At 39.4% G+C, this 19,967-nt stretch overlaps 1 non-coding gene across 1 annotated transcript; it reads left to right on the forward strand.

The window, feature by feature from the left end:
* The first annotated feature begins 17,468 nt into the window (after positions 1–17,468).
* TRNAA-UGC (transfer RNA alanine (anticodon UGC)) lies at positions 17,469–17,540 on the forward strand. The gene has a single exon. It is a non-coding gene; the product is annotated as a tRNA-Ala (tRNA).
* Positions 17,541–19,967: the final 2,427 nt, after the last annotated feature.

Raw genomic sequence — 19,967 nt, forward strand, 5'->3', positions numbered from 1 at the left:
CCGTATCTCCACAAATTATGCTTTTCGCAGCTGTTCACCGTTCCAAGAAAATCTATACCAAATCACCTTCATCAAGGGTTCACCTGCCATCTCGGCCGGTTAGAATTATCATATGTACCACAACAAGTTCTTAGGGGCACAGCTTATTCGACATATTGCACACTTCGGCTCAGATAACATAATGGTAGTTTGTAAGTAAACCGAGTGAAAAAAGACGCCAAGCATATCATTTACATTCACAGGTGACTTACTTTGTGTTAATTAAGGTTCTCACACTTATGCTTTATGAATGATTATGACACATCATCTATGCAATAATAATCTTGCCCTTCAACTAATGCTGAACAATGAACTTATTACTTGTTCATAGAACAAACAAACATTTTATTATTTCATAACCTTTCAACAGAGTAAAGGTGCTGGAATAAGTAAGATATCATCAAAGACACACAGATATAGACAGAATCAATAAATCATATAAGCCACTAACTCAAACTGTAGATAACAATGCAGTCAGTAATGAAAGAGAACGAAAAGTAATGGTTTTAAGACCGTACTCCAGGCATTACCTCTATGAAGCCTTTCCTCTCTGTCCCCGGTGATGTTGCTGCCCAGTCCCTATTTTACATGTACAATTTGGGCTCTGTTCTCGTAATGTGCCTGTATGAGTCCCTACCTCTCTTGTCTGGTTCCTGCTTCCCGTAGTTTTTGCATGGATACCAGTTACACTAGTAGTGACCGTTATGATAACCTCTTCCTCCGTCGAACAGAGAGGCTTTGGAACTCTCGGCACGACGACCCTCCTAACCACTTACATCACCTTCGAAACGCCAATTTTGGCACTGGAAGAGCTTAACAGACCGTCCTTTTACAGTCTCTTTAGTAACCTTCCCTAGCTGGCCGGGAAGCCTCATGTTGTGTTGGACACACGGTGGAGGTTATCTTGGCTAGCATGGAGTTCTACATCCTCTTTTGATCGTTCTTGCTCTGATGCCTTACAAATCAGGCACAAAGCCATGAAAAGTTTCCTTCCCTTGAAATCTTCTCTTTCATTTTTTCTTCAAAATACTGCACAGCTGTTCAGATAAAGAAGTCCTTCATTAAATGAAGTATGATGACTTTTACTGACAAATCTTTTTGGTCTTTTACAGAAAACGTCTCCAGGAACATTTATATTCCTGATCAAATTATAGCTGACTCTCCAACCGATAAAGAATCTCTCTTTACTTCTTTACTTTCCTTTAATCCAACTTTGGATCACTCTACTTCTAACCATCCTCGTGCCGACCAATGCCATCTCATATTTTCCTCGAACAGGGTCTTCCAAGCACACTTCCAGCTCCAGGTGAACAAGGAGTATGTCCTAGATAGCATAACACCTTCTTGAGTCCTAAAATAGAGTGCCTTTAATCTAGAACCGATATTTGCTTGCTTATCTCTCCTCTGCATAAACACCCAGGCATTTGCTTTTTCTGGAAAGCATTTCTTGGTATAGGCTATCCGTAAAAAGGAGACTACCTACTGTCCTATTCCTCCCATTTCTGCCATCTCCAAAGTCTGAAACTTTCCTTAAATCTCATTTTTTAAGACACTTAGAATCCCGTTCCCTTTTTCATGATCAACGCGGATTTCGAAATTAAGCGTTAATTATGGAGCCCAGAGAGAGAGAGAGAGAGAGAGAGAGAGAGAGAGAGAGAGAGAGAGAGAGAGAGAGAGAGAGAGAGAGAGAGAGAGGGAGAGAGAGAGAGACAGAGAGAGAAATGACAATTAGTTAACTACTTTCGAATACCTTTCATCACGTCCGTGAGAAACGGGGTCTCAACGGGTCATATCCTGTCTGGCTCATTGTAACCGAACTTACTATCGAACGCGAAGGCATATGACAGCACACTTCCATACAATATGCAGTACCCTCCTGACAGCAGGATTCAAACCCGTAACATTTGTATTGGACTGGGAACGATGAAAAGTACATTATGGCGCCAAATGGGATTTGACCCTTTGAAACTCCGTTGCTAACGGAAATGAACATTTGAGAGGTCACCAGAGCCGTCCAGTCGCGGTGCAATACTACCACTGCTCGACACGGGTACTCCTGACAGCTGAGTTCCCTACCCTGGTTGCATGCCTCCTTTTTTTTTATAAAGAGGAGAGAAATATGGAGTATGTCACAGCTGACAAACGGAAGCAAGTGTGAAGCAAGAGTGAACACATGCATATTGTAGGAAACACTGGATGACAACCGCTTCATCTATGTAAAGAAATATATACCCGAACAACAGACGTCATTCTGGTAAGCAGCTACGGTCTTTCGAACTGCCAAACCGACATATTTCCCGGCAATAAACTACTTACCTTCTCAGTCTTAGTAGCCATCTATAAACGGAAGTTTGCATAACCTTTCAATTAAGGAAAGCATTTATTTTTTTCTCACAACCCTAGTACCCTCCCAGTGAAATTACTGACTTAACTAGTACTAGTAAATATTGGAACAGCTTACATGCTCCTTTGCCAGGATAGGACCGTATTACCTGACTACTAGAGACTCTCAAGACACCTGAAACTCTATATCATCGATGACTTTAATGGTAGACGTACAAGACTCGGATCTTGTGGCCGATCAAGGTGGAAGGGAAGCTGTTCTGGTATAGATTATCCTGACAGAATGTATAGCTGCAAAAGGTTCACTTTATGGAGATGCGGGGCTTCGATCCCAGTATTCATCGCATGCAAAGCGAGCACTCCACAGTCTGAGGTATATTCCCACGGCCCTGGCAGTGCCGGGATCGAACCTGGGGCCTTTCCCATCCAAAGCAAACGCTCTACCACTGAGCTACTCCCCCTTGCGCTTTCACCGTTAAGGCACGTAAATTAATTTTTCATTTTCCATGGAGGGCATAAACTCGGAAAATGACATGCCTCTGTCGCATTTTTTTTCCCCTTATAATGACAATAAACAAGTTTTGGGGCAATTTTGATGAAACCAAAGTCGGAAACTCAAATGTAGAGAAAAGTAAAGAATAAAGGAAAATAATTTCTTATCTGATTTTGAGACCTGGCAGGAGAAACAAATGAAACGGTATTGCATGATCAAGTCCAGGATGTCTACTTCTTCCTTTTCGTCTTAAGCATTATATTTCAATCAGAACGGTCTCAAGCCCTTGTACAACTGATCTTTACTTGTTTATCTTATGAGTAAGACTGTTGACTGTAATCGAGTCATGCACTCTTTACAATCAATTTGTTTTTGGTAAGTCCCTAAATGACTAAAGTCTCAATTACAAATGTTATACTATAACCTTTCTCAACATGAATGTAATCAATTCGTGCACCTTCTTGGGTTTACAGTCTATGTTTACAAGTGATTTCCTACGTGCACTGTCAGCTCTGTTAAGGACATCAGTTTCATTTCTATAGCTTGAGGTAGTATCTATTTACTCCCAGTGTCATTGAATATCTTCAAATCGTAACACAGAAAAATCATGATAGTAGTTTCAATCATTTTTTATTCGCTGTATTCTCCACAGTTATCTTTGCATCCACTTACCTTGCTTAAACCATGATCAGCAGACTCATCAGAGTAGTATTTCTATTCTGCGTTGGCCCTTCCTACAGAAATATAACACAGAAAATGGACCTTCTAGACACCTTGACTCCCATACCGTTATCCACTTCTCCCTGTTTCTAGCCATTCACTCCCTCCGGTCGTGCATCATCCATCATCCACACTCACCGTCCTTCTTTCTGTCTTGTTTCCTGTCGAACAGCCTATGGTTGCTTCCTTACGCCAATTTAGAAGATACCTTCCTGTGGTACGGAGGTTGCCCTGGGTCTGTTCCTCACAGACGTGGTTCGGCAATCATCTCTAATTATTTCTAATACTTTCCTTGTTTTTTTTCGCACAGGGGACCTGTGTGGGTAACCTCCCCCAAGTAATCGTTCCCAACACCAGCAAGCCCCTTTCTTTCGTTTTGGCTTTTACTCCAGAGTTGATGCCGGTTACTTCATACCGTTACCCGTTGTGTTGGAATCGTGCCATCGGATATTTCAGTCAAATATGTGAACCCTGACAGCCTTCCTCCACTTGCTTCAAACTTGCCACCAGATACTCGCCTCACCTGAATCATTCAGATCCCTCGCAACACAAATCTCTACAAAATAACCAAAGAAGCTTACTGACTCAGAAGCTCTTTGATGACTATTAGTCAAAAAAGGACTTAAACATCAATAACCGCCACCTTCAGACGAGATACACTGATACTGCTTCCAGTAGCGGTGACCCATTTCTTAGCCAAGACTAAAATGAGATTACTGATGACAGAATAACAGTCATCAATGGCGCCAAGTCTCAAGCCTCTACTTTGACATTAAAATGCATGAATATTCAAATTGCTGACAATTGCTCTCCCGAGGCATTCTGTTCAAGACGATTCCGATCTTATCCCCCAATCTGAAGTTTGTCAAACTGTCTTCTCCCTCACTCCTCCCTCCCCCTGACACGTCACTAATTCCACTTTGTCCGCTCCCTCACTCCCTCCCTTTACACACATAATATCGTCACAACTTAATCTACCGCCACATTGTCCCCTTGCTCTCTCTCACTCATACACATCATATACCATACACCATCATATCCCTCTTTGCCGAATACTCGCATCACTACCGTTGTATTGTAATCTCTTTCTCTCCCACCTGCACACTTCACTACCGCCATACCGTCCCTTCCCTTCTGCCTACGCTTATCACTACCGCCACACTGTCCTCTCCCGACTCCCTGCCTACACAGATCTCTACCGCCACATGGTCCCCTCCTTCCCAGCCACACACGTCACTACTATAACACTGTCTCCTCCCTCCCTCCAGCCCTCACACATCACTACCGCCACAGTGTACTCTTAACTCCCTCGCACCCTAACTCATCACTATCGCCACTCTGTCACTTCCTCCATCCCATCCACACGCATCACTACCGTCACACTTTCCCTTCCCTCATTTCCACCCACGCTCGTCATTTCTACCAGCCATCTTCTCCCTCTTTCCCACCCTAACTCATCAGTCACTACTACGTCCCCATTCCTTCTTCCCACCCTCACTCATCGCCAACACATTGTCCCTCCCGACCTCGCACCCACACACACATTATTACCACAGTGTCCCCTCCCTCTCCTCTACTCACACACATCACATACTGTCACGTCCCTCCAGCCAACCCATACCCATCACTAGCTACCATGTTGTAATTTCCCGCCCACACTCATCGCTTCCACCACACTGTCCCCTCTCTCCCTCCCTTCCGCCCTTACACATTATAACTGCCGCACTCGCCCCTCCTTTCCCTCTGCTCACACACATCACTACAGCCACACTCTACCCTCCCTCCCTCCCTTCAGCCCATACACATCACTATTGCCACCATTTCCCCTCCCTCCCTCTTCCCCCAACACCCTGTGTCTTCCATTCCCCGCATGGCCACCTCACTACCGACACATTGTCCCTTCCGTTCCTCACAGATACATCACTACCGCCCACTGGCCCCTCCCTCCCTCCCTCCTGCTTTCACTCATCAGCACCGCCAAACTGTTTCCTCCCTCTTTACCGCTTACTCACGTCATTACCGTCACAATGTCCTCTTCCTCCCTCCTTCCCACACGTCACTAATGCAACAATCTCCCCTCGCTCGCTCCTGCCGACGCTCATCATCACTACTGCATTATCATCCTCCTCGCCACACGGTACCCTCCCTCCCTCCCTCCCTCCCTCTTTCCCTCCCGCCCTCGCTCGTCACTACTGCCAAACTACCCCTACTTTCCTTCCGCCTACACACATACTATCGCTACACTGTCCCCTCCTTTTGCCCCACCTACACACACATCACACAGTGCCACGTCCGTCCCGCCCACCCTCATTCATTAATACCACCATATCGCAACTACTTTGCCTCCAGCCCACACTCATCACTACTGTCCACTGATCGCCATCCTCCCCATCCGCACTCATCACTACCGCCACACTGTCTCCTCCCTCCTTTCCGCCTTCCCTCATCGATACCGCCACACTGTCCCCTCCCTCCTTTCCGCCTTCCCTCATCGATACCGCCACACTGTCCCCTCCTTCCTTTCCATCCTCCCTCGACACTACCGCCACACTGTCCCCTTCCCCCCTCCCTGCAACACTCATCACTACTGTCACAATGTCCCCTCCCATCTCCCACCCACACACATCCCTCCCTCCCGCCCACACTCATAATTGCCGCCACACTGTCCTCTCCCTCCCTCCTGGCCATGCACATCACTGCCGTCACATCGTCTCCTTCCTCACTTCTACCCTCACACATCACTTCCACAACACTTCCCACCTTCCCTCACGTCCTCACTCATCATTACGGTCACAATTACCTACCCCTCCCTCCCGACCACACACATCACTACCGCCAGACTATCTCCTCCCTCCCATCCACCATACCTCATCACTACCATCAGACTGTCACGCCCTTCATCGTGCCCACACATAACACTATAGCCACGCTATCCCCTCCCTCAATCCCACCTTCACTCATCACTACCGCCACATAGTCCCTCTTTACCTCCTGCCCACGAATATCACCGCCACATTGTCCCCTCCCTCTCTCCCACCCACACACATCATAGGTTCTCATGTACCTCCCTTCGCCCACACTCATAATTACCGCCATAATGTAACTCCCTCCACTCTCGCCAACACTCATCACCATCGACACACTGCACCTTCCCTCCCCTCCGCCCAGAAACGTTACTACCACCACAGTGTCCCCTCCCACCCTCCTACGTCACGATCATCGCCATCATTCCTCATTACCGCCACTCGCTTGCCTCTCTTCCTCCCCCCCCCCCCCCCCACCCCCGCCTCATTAGTCACTACCGCCACACTGTCCCCTCCATCCTTCCCACCACACACATCACTGCCGCCACGCTGTCCCCTCCCTCTTTCCCGACCATACACATCACTGGTGCCACAATGTCCCATCCGCCCCTAACTCCCGCCCACACACATCACTGCCGCCACACTCGTCCATCACTACCGCCACACTGTCCTCTCCCTTCCGCTCGCACATATACCACCGTAATACTGTCATAGCCCTACCCCCAACCCCAACACATAACACCGCTACACTGTCGCCATCTCTCTCTTCCATCCACACACATCACACACCACACACTGTCACATTCTTCCCTCCAGTCTTCATTCAACACTAAAGCCGCACTAACCCCTCCCTCTCTCCCTCACTCACTCATCACTAACGCTACTCCGTCACTTCCTTCCTCCTGCCCTCAAACATATCAACGCATCGCTGTCCCTCCTTTCCTCCTACCCACACTCATATTACTGCCACAGTGTCTTTCCTACCCAAATTCATCACTACCGCCATATTGTAACTTCCTTCCCGCCCACACTCATCACTACTGCCGCGTTGTGATCATCCCGCCCGCCCACACTCCTTCCACACTGTCCCTTCCCTCTTTCCAATCCACTCATATCACTATTACCACACTGTCCCTTCCATCCCTCCCTTCCACCCACACTCATCACCAGTGCCACACTGTCCTCTTTTTCCCTCCTGCTGTCACTCACCACTACCACCACACTGTCCCCTTCCTCTCTCCTATCCACACACATTACTGCTACCATGCTCTCCTTCTCTCCCTCCCTCCCTCCCACCCACACTCATCACGACCACCACACTGTCCCCTCCCCCTCTCCCTCCCGCCCACAATCATCACTACCACCGCGATGTCCTCTCCTTCCCTCCCAACCACAATTGTCACTAACCCCACAATCACTCCCTTCCTTCCTCCCACCCACACACATCACTACAGCTACAATACACACATACGCAAGTATTTCTATGGATATTGACACACTTCAATAAATTCTAAGTGATGTTCTGCTGCCTAGACACTATTTTATCAGTTTAGTAAAATCTTGGCAAACTACGTTTTTCTATACCTATCTGTCTTACAACTGAGAACAATTCTTTTATTCGCACATATTTCCAGGATACAAATAGTCGGAGAACATATTCTGATACCTCGCTCATTCTTCGTACTGCTAAGTTGTGGAATTCTCTTCTTTCTATTTCGTGATTAATTTATATACTCATATCCCCTTACTCGTTTGTCTTTCTAACTACAAAAGTTATCGAAATATCTGACGTCATGAGTCTGTCACCAATGACTTAGTGGAACTTGCAATTCGATAGTCAGACTAGCCCCTTCCACCTTCAGAATATGGTTGACAACCTCACCATTCCTCAAACCTCTCAAAAAGCAAGACACGTAAAGTGACGTATAGCTGGTGAGTGATGAATTAGTTTCATACGTAACAATACACTGAGCTCAGATCCATCAGAAGCTAAAGCTAACAGTAGTGCTGAAGCTACTGATTCTCATATCCAGAAAGAGCAACAGCTAAGTGTTAGACCTTTAGTATTAACAGGATAAGAACAGATTTCTTTGTGTCCTCATGATGGGAGCTGATCGTGCAAGTGACTGATTCTTCATATTAACATCAGGCGAGTAAAATATACTAAAACCTTAATACTTATGAACAAAAACCCAGTGAATGATTTATTTTCAAACTTACTGTCCAGCTTCGGAAAAAGGTAAGTAACGAGTGTACCCTGCATGTTCTTTTCTTACCTTTGTGAGAGTAGGATGACTGATTTTGCCATAAAAGTTAAACTATGTACTTGAGAACAGCGCTTTTCATACAGTTTCCTATGATTAAGGTCTCGTGAGAGGTGAGAGGTGGATGGACATTTCGGTAGGTTTTGTAGAAGTGAGTGGACAGTTCTGAGGATTGGTCGCAATAGGATAGATAGTTTGACGGGCTTGGTAGCAAGGGAATAGATAGTTTGAAGAGGTCGGTAGCAGTGCACAGACAATTCGGAAAGACTGACAGCAGTTGGTGAACACTTCAGAAGGTTTGGAAGCAGTGGGTGAACAATTGGAAAGTGTTGGAAGCAGTATGTGGCCAACTGTGAAGGGTTAGGACTTGTGAAAGAAAAATACTAGTAGTTTACTACTTTGGTAACTAATATTTCTCCAGAAGGATGCATCAGAACACTTTAAACCACATACTGCAACGGTTATGTCTGGTCGAAGTGTTGGGTGATATGATAACTCGCAAGTTATGGTGGTCTGGTACAACGCATAACTGCAAAAAGATATATCTTGTAAACATACAGGGCATCGATCCTCGTACCTCTCGCATTTGAGGTACATCCCCATGCCGAATAGCCAACTTCTCATGGCGTTCCACTTACAAAGAGAACGCTCATCCACTGAAATACACCTACCTTATATATTGGAAGGCTAAGGTAACTAAGACATCTTTTAATTCTTATCGAATTGAACCGTCTCTTAAAATGACTGAAAGCCGTATCATATTTTTTCTTAATCATGTTTTGAAAGTAATGATACAAGAGTTGATAAATATTATTTCATCTATGGAACATAGATTGTATGTCTTAATTGAACTTACAGTCCATTTACTGAGTTAATTGTAAACAGTTCACTGCAAAGTGAAGTCTCTGTGGAATGATTATAGGAAATAAAGTTCATGCTGAAAAACGAAACAAAAAGGCATTTTCAGTAGATTATATAATGTAAGAAATAAGACTTTAGATGATACTCACAAAAGGCGGTATTATGAAGATTATATTTGTAACGTAACGAAAACTAAAAATTGAAGAATGAATATCGTTTTCATAATAAGAATAGACAGAATTTAATGCCTTGTAAATTTTCTTTAGGTGAATAACAAATTCTAAATGATTCTCAGTTTAAGACCCAGAATCTTTATCTATTTCATTCCTTAACAGTACTTTTTTTACAAATATAGAACAAACATTATTCTCTTCCTTATGAATGATTTTAGTTACTGTTACTTTAAACGCACCATTATGAGTCTGCAATCACCAATTTCCAATTAATTCTTTGAATATTCTATGAGCTCTCATGAAAATATCAGGAAATTTTTCATACATACAATTCATATTTAGCTTTTCTCTTTGTCATTATGCACGCAGTTTCAGCCACTTTTAACGCTGATGGAGTTCATGGAAAATCATACTATACTTTACCATCCCAAGCATTAACCCGCAAGAGATTATAACTCGTTGTGGAGAGTTCGCTTTGCATGTGAAAGGCCCCAGGTGTGATGAAAAGCAGCTACTTTATCATGGGGATTGACCGCATATGATAGAGTCATCGCTTAGAGTGAACTTTAGAGTATTTTGATAATAGAAAGGATTATGAAGACGATATGAAATGCAGTAAAATTCAAATGGAAAATGGAAAGAAGAAATGTATTAGTTGTCAGTCAAATTTTCTTTTCTTATTTTGTTTACCAGTGTTGAAGAAGAATCTTTTCCTTCCTTAAGTGATACATTTTTTTACTGGTAATTTACTTAGCCCAAATTGAATTTACAGCCAACTGTAAACAGTTAAATTTTTAAATGCCCTGTAAACTCTACCAAGGATATTAGGTCCAAATGAAAAACTGCAAGTTATATATCTGGTTTCTCTCAGTACAATCATACCAAAGAATGAGAAAGGACCATCATGCTTGCAATTTTATTCATCTTGGAAATTGGAGGATCATATAGAAAATATATAAATTACTTTAGCGATCTAGGCATTAAATCTGTAAGGGGATGTAGCTCAATGGTAGGACGTTCAATTTGCATGTGAAAGGCCCCGGCACCTCTATGGCCATTGGGATTTCCTTCGAATGATGCGCTCAATTAGCATGCAAGAAGTAACTGGATCAACGTGTCGGATATCAAAAAGATAGATTGTTTTCGCAGCTACATACTATACTAGTAAAATGTGTTCCACTAATTTCACAAGTAGGATATCATGAACCATATCTATAATAACAGTTTTGCCTAAGAACCTTCTAAACCACATACCGCAGCAGTTATGTCCGGTTGAGGTGTTGGGTGATATGATAACTCGCAAGTTATGGTGGTCTGGTACATATTTCCCTGGTACAACGTATAACTCCAAAAAGATTAATTTTATGGAGATGTGGGGCATCTATCTTCGTACCATACCTTCTCCCACCCAATCTACACCACCATGCCAAATATCCAACTCAGGGCATTTCACTTGCAAAGAGAACGCTCTTCCACAGAAGTACACCCACCTTGTATACTGGAAGGCTACGGTAAATAAGATATGTTTTATTTTTTCTTGAATTGCACTGACTCTGAAAATAACTGGAAGCCGTCTCATATTCTTTCATGACCATATTTTGAATGTAATGATAAAAAGATTAATCGATAGTATTTTCATCCACAGAACATAAATTATATGTCTTAACTGAACTTAAAGTCCATCTACTGAGGTAATCATAAGCAGTTTGATGCAAAGTGAAGCTTGTGTGGAATGATTATAGGATATAAAGTTCAAGCAGAAAAATGAAACGAAAGTGCAGTTTCATCAGATTAATATGATATGCAGAAATAAGACTTTAGATGGACTTTAGATGATACTGACAAAGGGCGATATTATGAAAATTTTATATAGAAGGCAGTGAAAACTGAAAATTGAGGAATGGATATTTTTTCACATCAAGAACATGATAGAATTTCTTAGTATGTAAATTTTCCTTGGACAAGCAGCAAATTTTAGACGATTCTCAGTTTAAGATCCAGAATACTTATCTATCTTATTTCTTGACATTAATTTCTACGAATATAGAACAAATATCATTCACTTCCGCATGAATAGTTTTAGTTATTGTTACTTTAAACACGTCATCATGAGCTTACAGTCACCAATTTCCAATTAATTCTTCAAATGTTCAATAAGCTCTGATGAAAATATCAGGAAATTCTCTATAGATACGATTCATACTCGATTTTTCTCAATATCACTGTGCTCGCAGTTTCAACCATCTTTAACGCTAATATAGTTGTGTAAAATGATATGTTCCTTTACCATCCCAGGCATTTAACCTGCAAAAGAATATAACTCTATTATAGAGAGTTCCCTTTGCATGTGTAAGGCCCCGGTATGATGAAAAGCTCCTCCACTATCATGGAGATTGACCGCAGATGGTAGACTCATCGCTTAGATTGAAATATACAGAAATAGAACATTTAAACATTTTGATAAAAAGGATCATGAAGACGATATAAAGTGCAGTAAAGTTCAAATGTAAAACGGAAAAAAAATATATTTCCTGTCTAGTAAATTTTCGTTTGTTTATTTTGTTAACCAATGCTGCAGAAAAGTCTTTTACTTCCTTAAGTCGTAGATTTTTTTACTGGTGAATGACTTACCGAAGCTTGACTTTACATCCAAATGTTTACAGTTAAGTTTTTGAATGCCTTGTAAGCTCCAGTAAGAGTATCAGGTCCCAATGAATAGCTAGGAGTTATATATCAGGATTTTCCCTGTAAAATTATAAATTTTCAAAGCATAATTCAGGATCATCATGCTCCCACATTCAGTCATTTTGAAAATTGGAGGATCGTACGGAAAAGAATAAGTTACTTCAGTTATCCAGGCATTAAATCCGCAAGGGGGTGCAGCTCAGTGTTAGAGTGTTCGCTTTGCATGTGAAAGGCCCCTGGTTCGATCCCGGACACCTCCATAGCCATTGGGATTTACTTCAAATAATAAAGCGTCCGCTTAGCATGCAAGAAGTACCTGTATCAATGTGCCGGACCTCCAAAAGATGACCAATTTTCGCAGCTATAAACTATACTAGTAGAATGTGCTCACTGCTTTCAAAAGTAGCTTACCACTTCACTAGCCACTTAGACGTACCTCAATAACTATATGCATAATAATAGTTTTGCCTCAGAACAGTTTAAACCACATAATGCAATCTTTCTGTCTGGTCGAGGTGTTGGTTGATATCATAACATGCATGTTATTGTGGCCTAGTATAGATTTTCCTGGTGTAACGTATAGTAGGAAAAAGTTTCATCTTTTATAGATGCGTGACACAAATCCTTGTACTTCTCGCATCCTAAGTGAGGGCGCTGCCATCTGAGCTACATCCCTATGCCGAATATCAAAAACAGGGCTTTTCACTTGCAAAGAGAACGCTCTTCCACTGAGGTATACCCACCTTGGATATTGGAAGGCTATGATAAATAAGATATCATTTAATTTTTCGTCAATTGCACCGACTCTGAAAATGACTGAAAACTGTATTATATTTTTCATGACCATATTTTGAGTGAAATAATGCAAGAATTATATAATAGTATTTTCATTTATAGAACATAAATTCTTTGTCTTAATTGAACTGGCAGTCCTTTTACTTAGTTAACTGTTAACAGTTTACTGCAAAGTGAGCGTGTTTAGGACGATTGTACAAAATAAACTTCATGCAGAAAAATGAAACGAGAGTGCAGTTTCAATGCATTTATATAATGTGGAGAAATTAAACTTTAGATGATACCTACAAAGGGCGATATCATGAAGATTTTATATGGAACGTAACGAAAACTAAAAATTGAAGAGTAAATACCGTTTTAATATAAAGACCAAGCTAGACTTTCGAGCCTTGTAAATTTTCTTTGTATAAACAAAATTTTTTTAGATGATTCTCAGTTTAAGATCCAGAATCTTTATTTCAATTTTCACTAGTATCTCCTTACAAATTTTGAGGAAATATCATTCACTTCCCCATGAATAATTTTACTTACAATTGCTTTAAACACACCATGTTGAGTTTAGTCACCAATTTCCAATTAAGTCTTTAAATGTTCTATAAACTCTATTGAAAATATCAGTAAATTTTCTATAGCTACGAGTTATACTCAGCTTTTCTCAATATCACTATGTTCGCAGTTTTAGCCATTTTTGACGCTCATGGAGTGTATGGAAAATAAGTTACTTTACCATCCGAGGCAAAGACATTATAACTCGATTGTAGAGAGTCGCTTTGCATGTGAAAGGCCGTGGATCCGATGACACGCTTAGAGTGAAATGTACAGAAATATTGCACAGACTCTGAAAATGACTGAAAGCCGTATCATATTTTTTTCATAATCATATTGTGAATGTAATGATACAAGATCTAATCAATAGTATTTTCATCTTTAGAACGACAGGGCAGTTTCAATACATTTATGTGATGTGAAGAAATAAGACTTTAGATGATAATGACAAAGGGCGATATTATGATCATTTTATATGGAACATAACGAAAACTAAAATTTGAAGAATGAATATCGTTTTGATATTAAGAACAAGCTCGGCTTTCCTGCCTTATAGATATTCTTTGCATACACAACAAACATTAGATGATTTTCTGTTTAAGATCCAGAATCTTATTCATTCTTACTCTTACCGGCATATTTTTACAAATATAGAACAAATATCATTCACTTCCATATGAATAATTTTAGTTACTCTTACTTTAAACACTTCATCTTGAGTTTACAGTCACCTATCTCCAACTAAGTCTGCAAATATCCTGTAAGTTCTATGGAAGATATCAGTAAAATTTCTATACCATACGAATTATATTCAGTGTTTCTCAATATCGCTATACTCGCACTTTCAGCAAATTTAACGCTAATGGAGTTTATGGAAAATGATAAGTTACACTACCATCTGGTATCATATGGTATCATATAGATTTCATTTTGTTAATTTTACTTGCCAACTTTGTCTTTCACCTCCTTAAGTCGTAGTTTTTTTCTTTTTTCACTGGAAATTTGCCTACCCCAAATTGACTTTACCGCCAACTGCTTACAGTGAAGTTTTGAATACCCCGTATCCACTACTAAGAGTACCAAATCCTAATGAATAGCTGAGAGTTATGTATTAGGTTTTCCCAGTATAATCATAGATTTCTAAAGCATAATAAAAGATCATTATGCTCGCTGTTTCAATCATTTTGAAAATTGGAGGATCATATAGAAAAGAACAAGTTACTTCAGCTATCCAGGCATTAGATCTGCAAGGTGGTAAAGCTCAGTGGTAGAGAGTTCGCTTTGCATGTGAAAGGCCCCGAGTTCGATCCCCGGCACCTCCATAACCAAATGATACTTCAAATGATAAAGCGTCCGCTTAGCATGCGAGAAGTACCTGGATCAATGTGCCGGACCTTAAAAAGATGGCTAATTTTCGCAGCTGTTTACTTTATTAGTAAAATGTGCTCACTGGTTTCATAAGTAGCTTACCATTTCACTACCCACTTAGACGGACCTCAATAACCATATGCATAATAATAGTTCTGCCTCAGAACAGTTTAAACCACATAATGCAATCTTTCTGTCTGGTCGAGGTGTTGGGTGATATCATAACCCGCATGTTATTGTGGCCTGGTATAGATTTTCCTAGTGTAACGTATAACAGGAAAAAGTTTCATTTTTTAGAGATGCGTGACATAAATCCTTGTACCTCTCGCATCCTAAGTGAGGACCCTACCTTCTGAGCTACATCCCTATGCCGAATATCGAACTCAGGGCTTTTCATTTGCAAAGAAAACCCTCTTCCACTGAAGTATACCCACCTTGGATATTGGAAGGCTACGAAAAATAAGATATTTAATTTTTTTTCAATTGCACAGACACTGAAAATGACTGAAAACCGTATTATATTTTTCATGACCATATTTTGAGTGAAATGATGCAAGAATTAGATGGTAATATTTTCATCTATGGAACATAAATTCTTTGTCTTAATTGAACTGACAGTCTTTTTACTTTGAATTAAATTGTTAGCAGTTTACTGTAAAGTGAAGCGTGTGTGGGACGAATATACAAAATAAACTTCATGCAGAAAAATGAAACAAGAAGATAGTTTCAATGTATTTATATAATGTAGAGAAATCAAACTTTAGATGATACCTACAAAGGGCGATATCACGAAGATTTTATATGGAACGTAACGAAAACTAAAAATTGAAGAATGAATACCGTTTTGATATGAAGACCAAGCTAGACTTTCGTACCTTGTAAATATTCTTTTCATAAACAGAAAATATTTAGATGATTCTCAGTTTAAGATGCAGAATCTTTATTCATTTTAATTTTCACTAGTATCTCTTTACAAAATTTGAAGAAATATCATTCACTTCCCCATGAATAATTTTACTTACAACTGCTTTAGACACACCACGTTGAGTTTACAGTCACCAACTTCCAATTAAGTCTTTGAATATTCTATAAGCTCTTTTGAAAATATCAGTAAATTTTCTACAGCTGCGAGTTATAATCAGCTTCTCTCAACATTACTATGTTCGCAGTTTTAGCCATTTTTAACGATGATGGAGTTTATGGAAGATAAGTTACTTTACCATCCGAGGCATTTAACCTGCAAGATACTATATCTCGATTGTAGAGAGTTCGCTTTGCATGTGAAAGGCCCTGAATCCGATGACATGCTTAGAATGAAATGTACAGAAATATTGCACAGACTCTGAAAATGACTGAAAGCCGCATCATACTTTTTCATAATCATATTGTGAATGTAATGATACAAGATCTAATCAATAGTATTTTCATCTACAGAACGACGGGGCAGTTTCAATAGATTTGTATAATGTGGAGAAATAAGACTTTAGAGGATACTGACAAAGGGCGATATTATGATCATTTTATATGGAACGTAACGAAAACTAAAATTTGAAGAATGAATATCGTTTCAATATTAAGAACAAGCTTAACTTTCCTACCTTGTAAATTTTCTTTGCATACACAGCAAACTTTAGATGATACTCTGTTTAAGATCCAGAATCTTATACATTCTAACTCTTACCAGCATTTCTTACAAATATAGAGCAAATATCATTCGCTTCCGTATCAATAATTTTAGTTACTGTTACTTTAAACACTTCATCTTGAGTTTACAGTCGCCTATTTCCACTAAGTCTGCAAATATCCTGTAAGTTCTATGGAAAATATTAGTAAAATTTCTATATTATACGAGTTATATTCAGTGTTTCTCAATATCGCTATGCTCGTACTTTCAGCAATTTTAAGGCTAATGGAGTTTATGGAAAATGATAAGTTACTTTATCATCTGAGGCTTTTAACCTGATTTTAGAGATTATGAAAACGATGTAAAGTGCAGTAAAATTCAAATCTTAAATGGAAAGAAAAATCATATTTGGTATCATGAAAATTTCATTTTGTTTATTTTCCTTGCCAACTTTGTCATTCATCTCCTTAGGTCGCAGTTTTTTCCACTGGAAATTTACTTACTTCTAATTGACTTTACCGGCAACTGCTTACAGTTAAGTTTTGAATATCCTGTATCCTCTACTTAGAGTATCAAGTCCTAATGAATAGCTGAGAGTTATGTATTAGGTTTTTCCAGTACAATCATAAATTTCCAAAGCATAATAAAGATATAATAAAGATTATTATGCTCGCATTTTCAGTCATTTTGAAAATTGGAGGATCATATAGAAAAGAATAACTTATTTCAGCTATCCAGGCATTAAATCTGCAAGGGGATGTAGCTCAGTGGTAGAGCGTTCCCTTTGCTTGTGAAAGGCCCCGAGTTCGATCCCCGGCACCTCCATGGCCATTGGAATTTCTTCAAGTGATAAAGCGTCCGCTTAGCATGCAAGAAATACCTGGATCAATATGCCGGATCTCAAACAGTTGACTAATTTTCGCAGCTATATACTATACTAGTAAAATGTGCTAACTGCTTTCACAAGTAGCTTACCATTTCACTAGCCACTTAGACGGACCTCAATAACCATATACATAATAATGGTTTTGCCTCAGAACAGTTTAAACCACATAATGCAACCGTTCTGTCTGGTCGAGGTGTTGGATGATATCATAACCTGCATTTTATTGTGGTCTGGTATAGATTTTCCTTATGTAACGTATGACAGCAAAAAGATTTATTTTGTGGAGATGCGGAGCACAAATCCTTGCACCTCTCGCATCCTAAGTGAGGGCCCTACCATCTAAGCTACATCCCTATGCCGATTGTCGAACTCAGGACTTTTCACTTGCAAATAGAAAGCTTTTCCACTGAGGTATACCCACCTTGGATATTGGAAGGCTATAGAAATAAGATATCATTTAATTTTTCTTCAATTGCACCGACCCTGAAAATGACTGAAAACCGTATTATATTTTTCATGACCATATTTTGAGTGAAATGATGCAAGAATTAGATGGTAATATTTTCATCTATGGAACATAAATTCTTTGTCTTAATTGAACTGACAGTCTTTTTACTTTGAATTAAATTGTTAGCAGTTTACTGTAAAGTGAAGCGTGTGTGGGACGAATATACAAAATAAACTTCATGCAGAAAAATGAAACAAGAAGATAGTTTCAATGTATTTATATAATGTAGAGAAATCAAACTTTAGATGATACCTACAAAGGGCGATATCACGAAGATTTTATATGGAACGTAACGAAAACTAAAAATTGAAGAATGAATACCGTTTTGATATGAAGACCAAGCTAGACTTTCGTACCTTGTAAATATTCTTTTCATAAACAGAAAATATTTAGATGATTCTCAGTTTAAGATGCAGAATCTTTATTCATTTAAATTTTCACTAGTATCTCTTTACAAAATTTGAAGAAATATCATTCACTTCCCCATGAATAATTTTACTTACAACTGCTTTAGACACACCACGTTGAGTTTACAGTCACCAACTTCCAATTAAGTCTTTGAATATTCTATAAGCTCTTTTGAAAATATCAGTAAATTTTCTACAGCTGCGAGTTATAATCAGCTTCTCTCAACATTACTATGTTCGCAGTTTTAGCCATTTTTAACGATGATGGAGTTTATGGAAGATAAGTTACTTTACCATCCGAGGCATTTAACCTGCAAGATACTATATCTCGATTGTAGAGAGTTCGCTTTGCATATGAAAGGCCCTGAATCCGATGACATGCTTAGAATGAAATGTACAGAAATATTGCACAGACTCTGAAAATGACTGAAAGCCGCATCATACTTTTTCATAATCATATTGTGAATGTAATGATACAAGATCTAATCAATAGTATTTTCATCTACAGAACGACGGGGCAGTTTCAATAGATTTGTATAATGTGGAGAAATAAGACTTTAGAGGATACTGACAAAGGGCGATATTATGATCATTTTATATGGAACGTAACGAAAACTAAAATTTGAAGAATGAATATCGTTTCAATATTAAGAACAAGCTTAACTTTCCTACCTTGTAAATTTTCTTTGCATACACAGCAAACTTTAGATGATACTCTGTTTAAGATCCAGAATCTTATACATTCTAACTCTTACCAGCATTTCTTACAAATATAGAGCAAATATCATTCGCTTCCGTATCAATAATTTTAGTTACTGTTACTTTAAACACTTCATCTTGAGTTTACAGTCGCCTATTTCCACTAAGTCTGCAAATATCCTGTAAGTTCTATGGAAAATATTAGTAAAATTTCTATATTATACGAGTTATATTCAGTGTTTCTCAATATCGCTATGCTCGTACTTTCAGCAATTTTAAGGCTAATGGAGTTTATGGAAAATGATAAGTTACTTTATCATCTGAGGCTTTTAACCTGATTTTAGAGATTATGAAAACGATGTAAAGTGCAGTAAAATTCAAATCTTAAATGGAAAGAAAAATCATATTTGGTATCATGAAAATTTCATTTTGTTTATTTTCCTTGCCAACTTTGTCATTCATCTCCTTAGGTCGCAGTTTTTTCCACTGGAAATTTACTTACTTCTAATTGACTTTACCGGCAACTGCTTACAGTTAAGTTTTGAATATCCTGTATCCTCTACTTAGAGTATCAAGTCCTAATGAATAGCTGAGAGTTATGTATTAGGTTTTTCCAGTACAATCATAAATTTCCAAAGCATAATAAAGATATAATAAAGATTATTATGCTCGCATTTTCAGTCATTTTGAAAATTGGAGGATCATATAGAAAAGAATAACTTATTTCAGCTATCCAGGCATTAAATCTGCAA

Source organism: Panulirus ornatus, chromosome 13 (genome assembly GCF_036320965.1).
Source record: "Panulirus ornatus isolate Po-2019 chromosome 13, ASM3632096v1, whole genome shotgun sequence".
In the NCBI taxonomy this organism is placed as follows: Eukaryota; Metazoa; Arthropoda; class Malacostraca; order Decapoda; family Palinuridae; genus Panulirus; species Panulirus ornatus.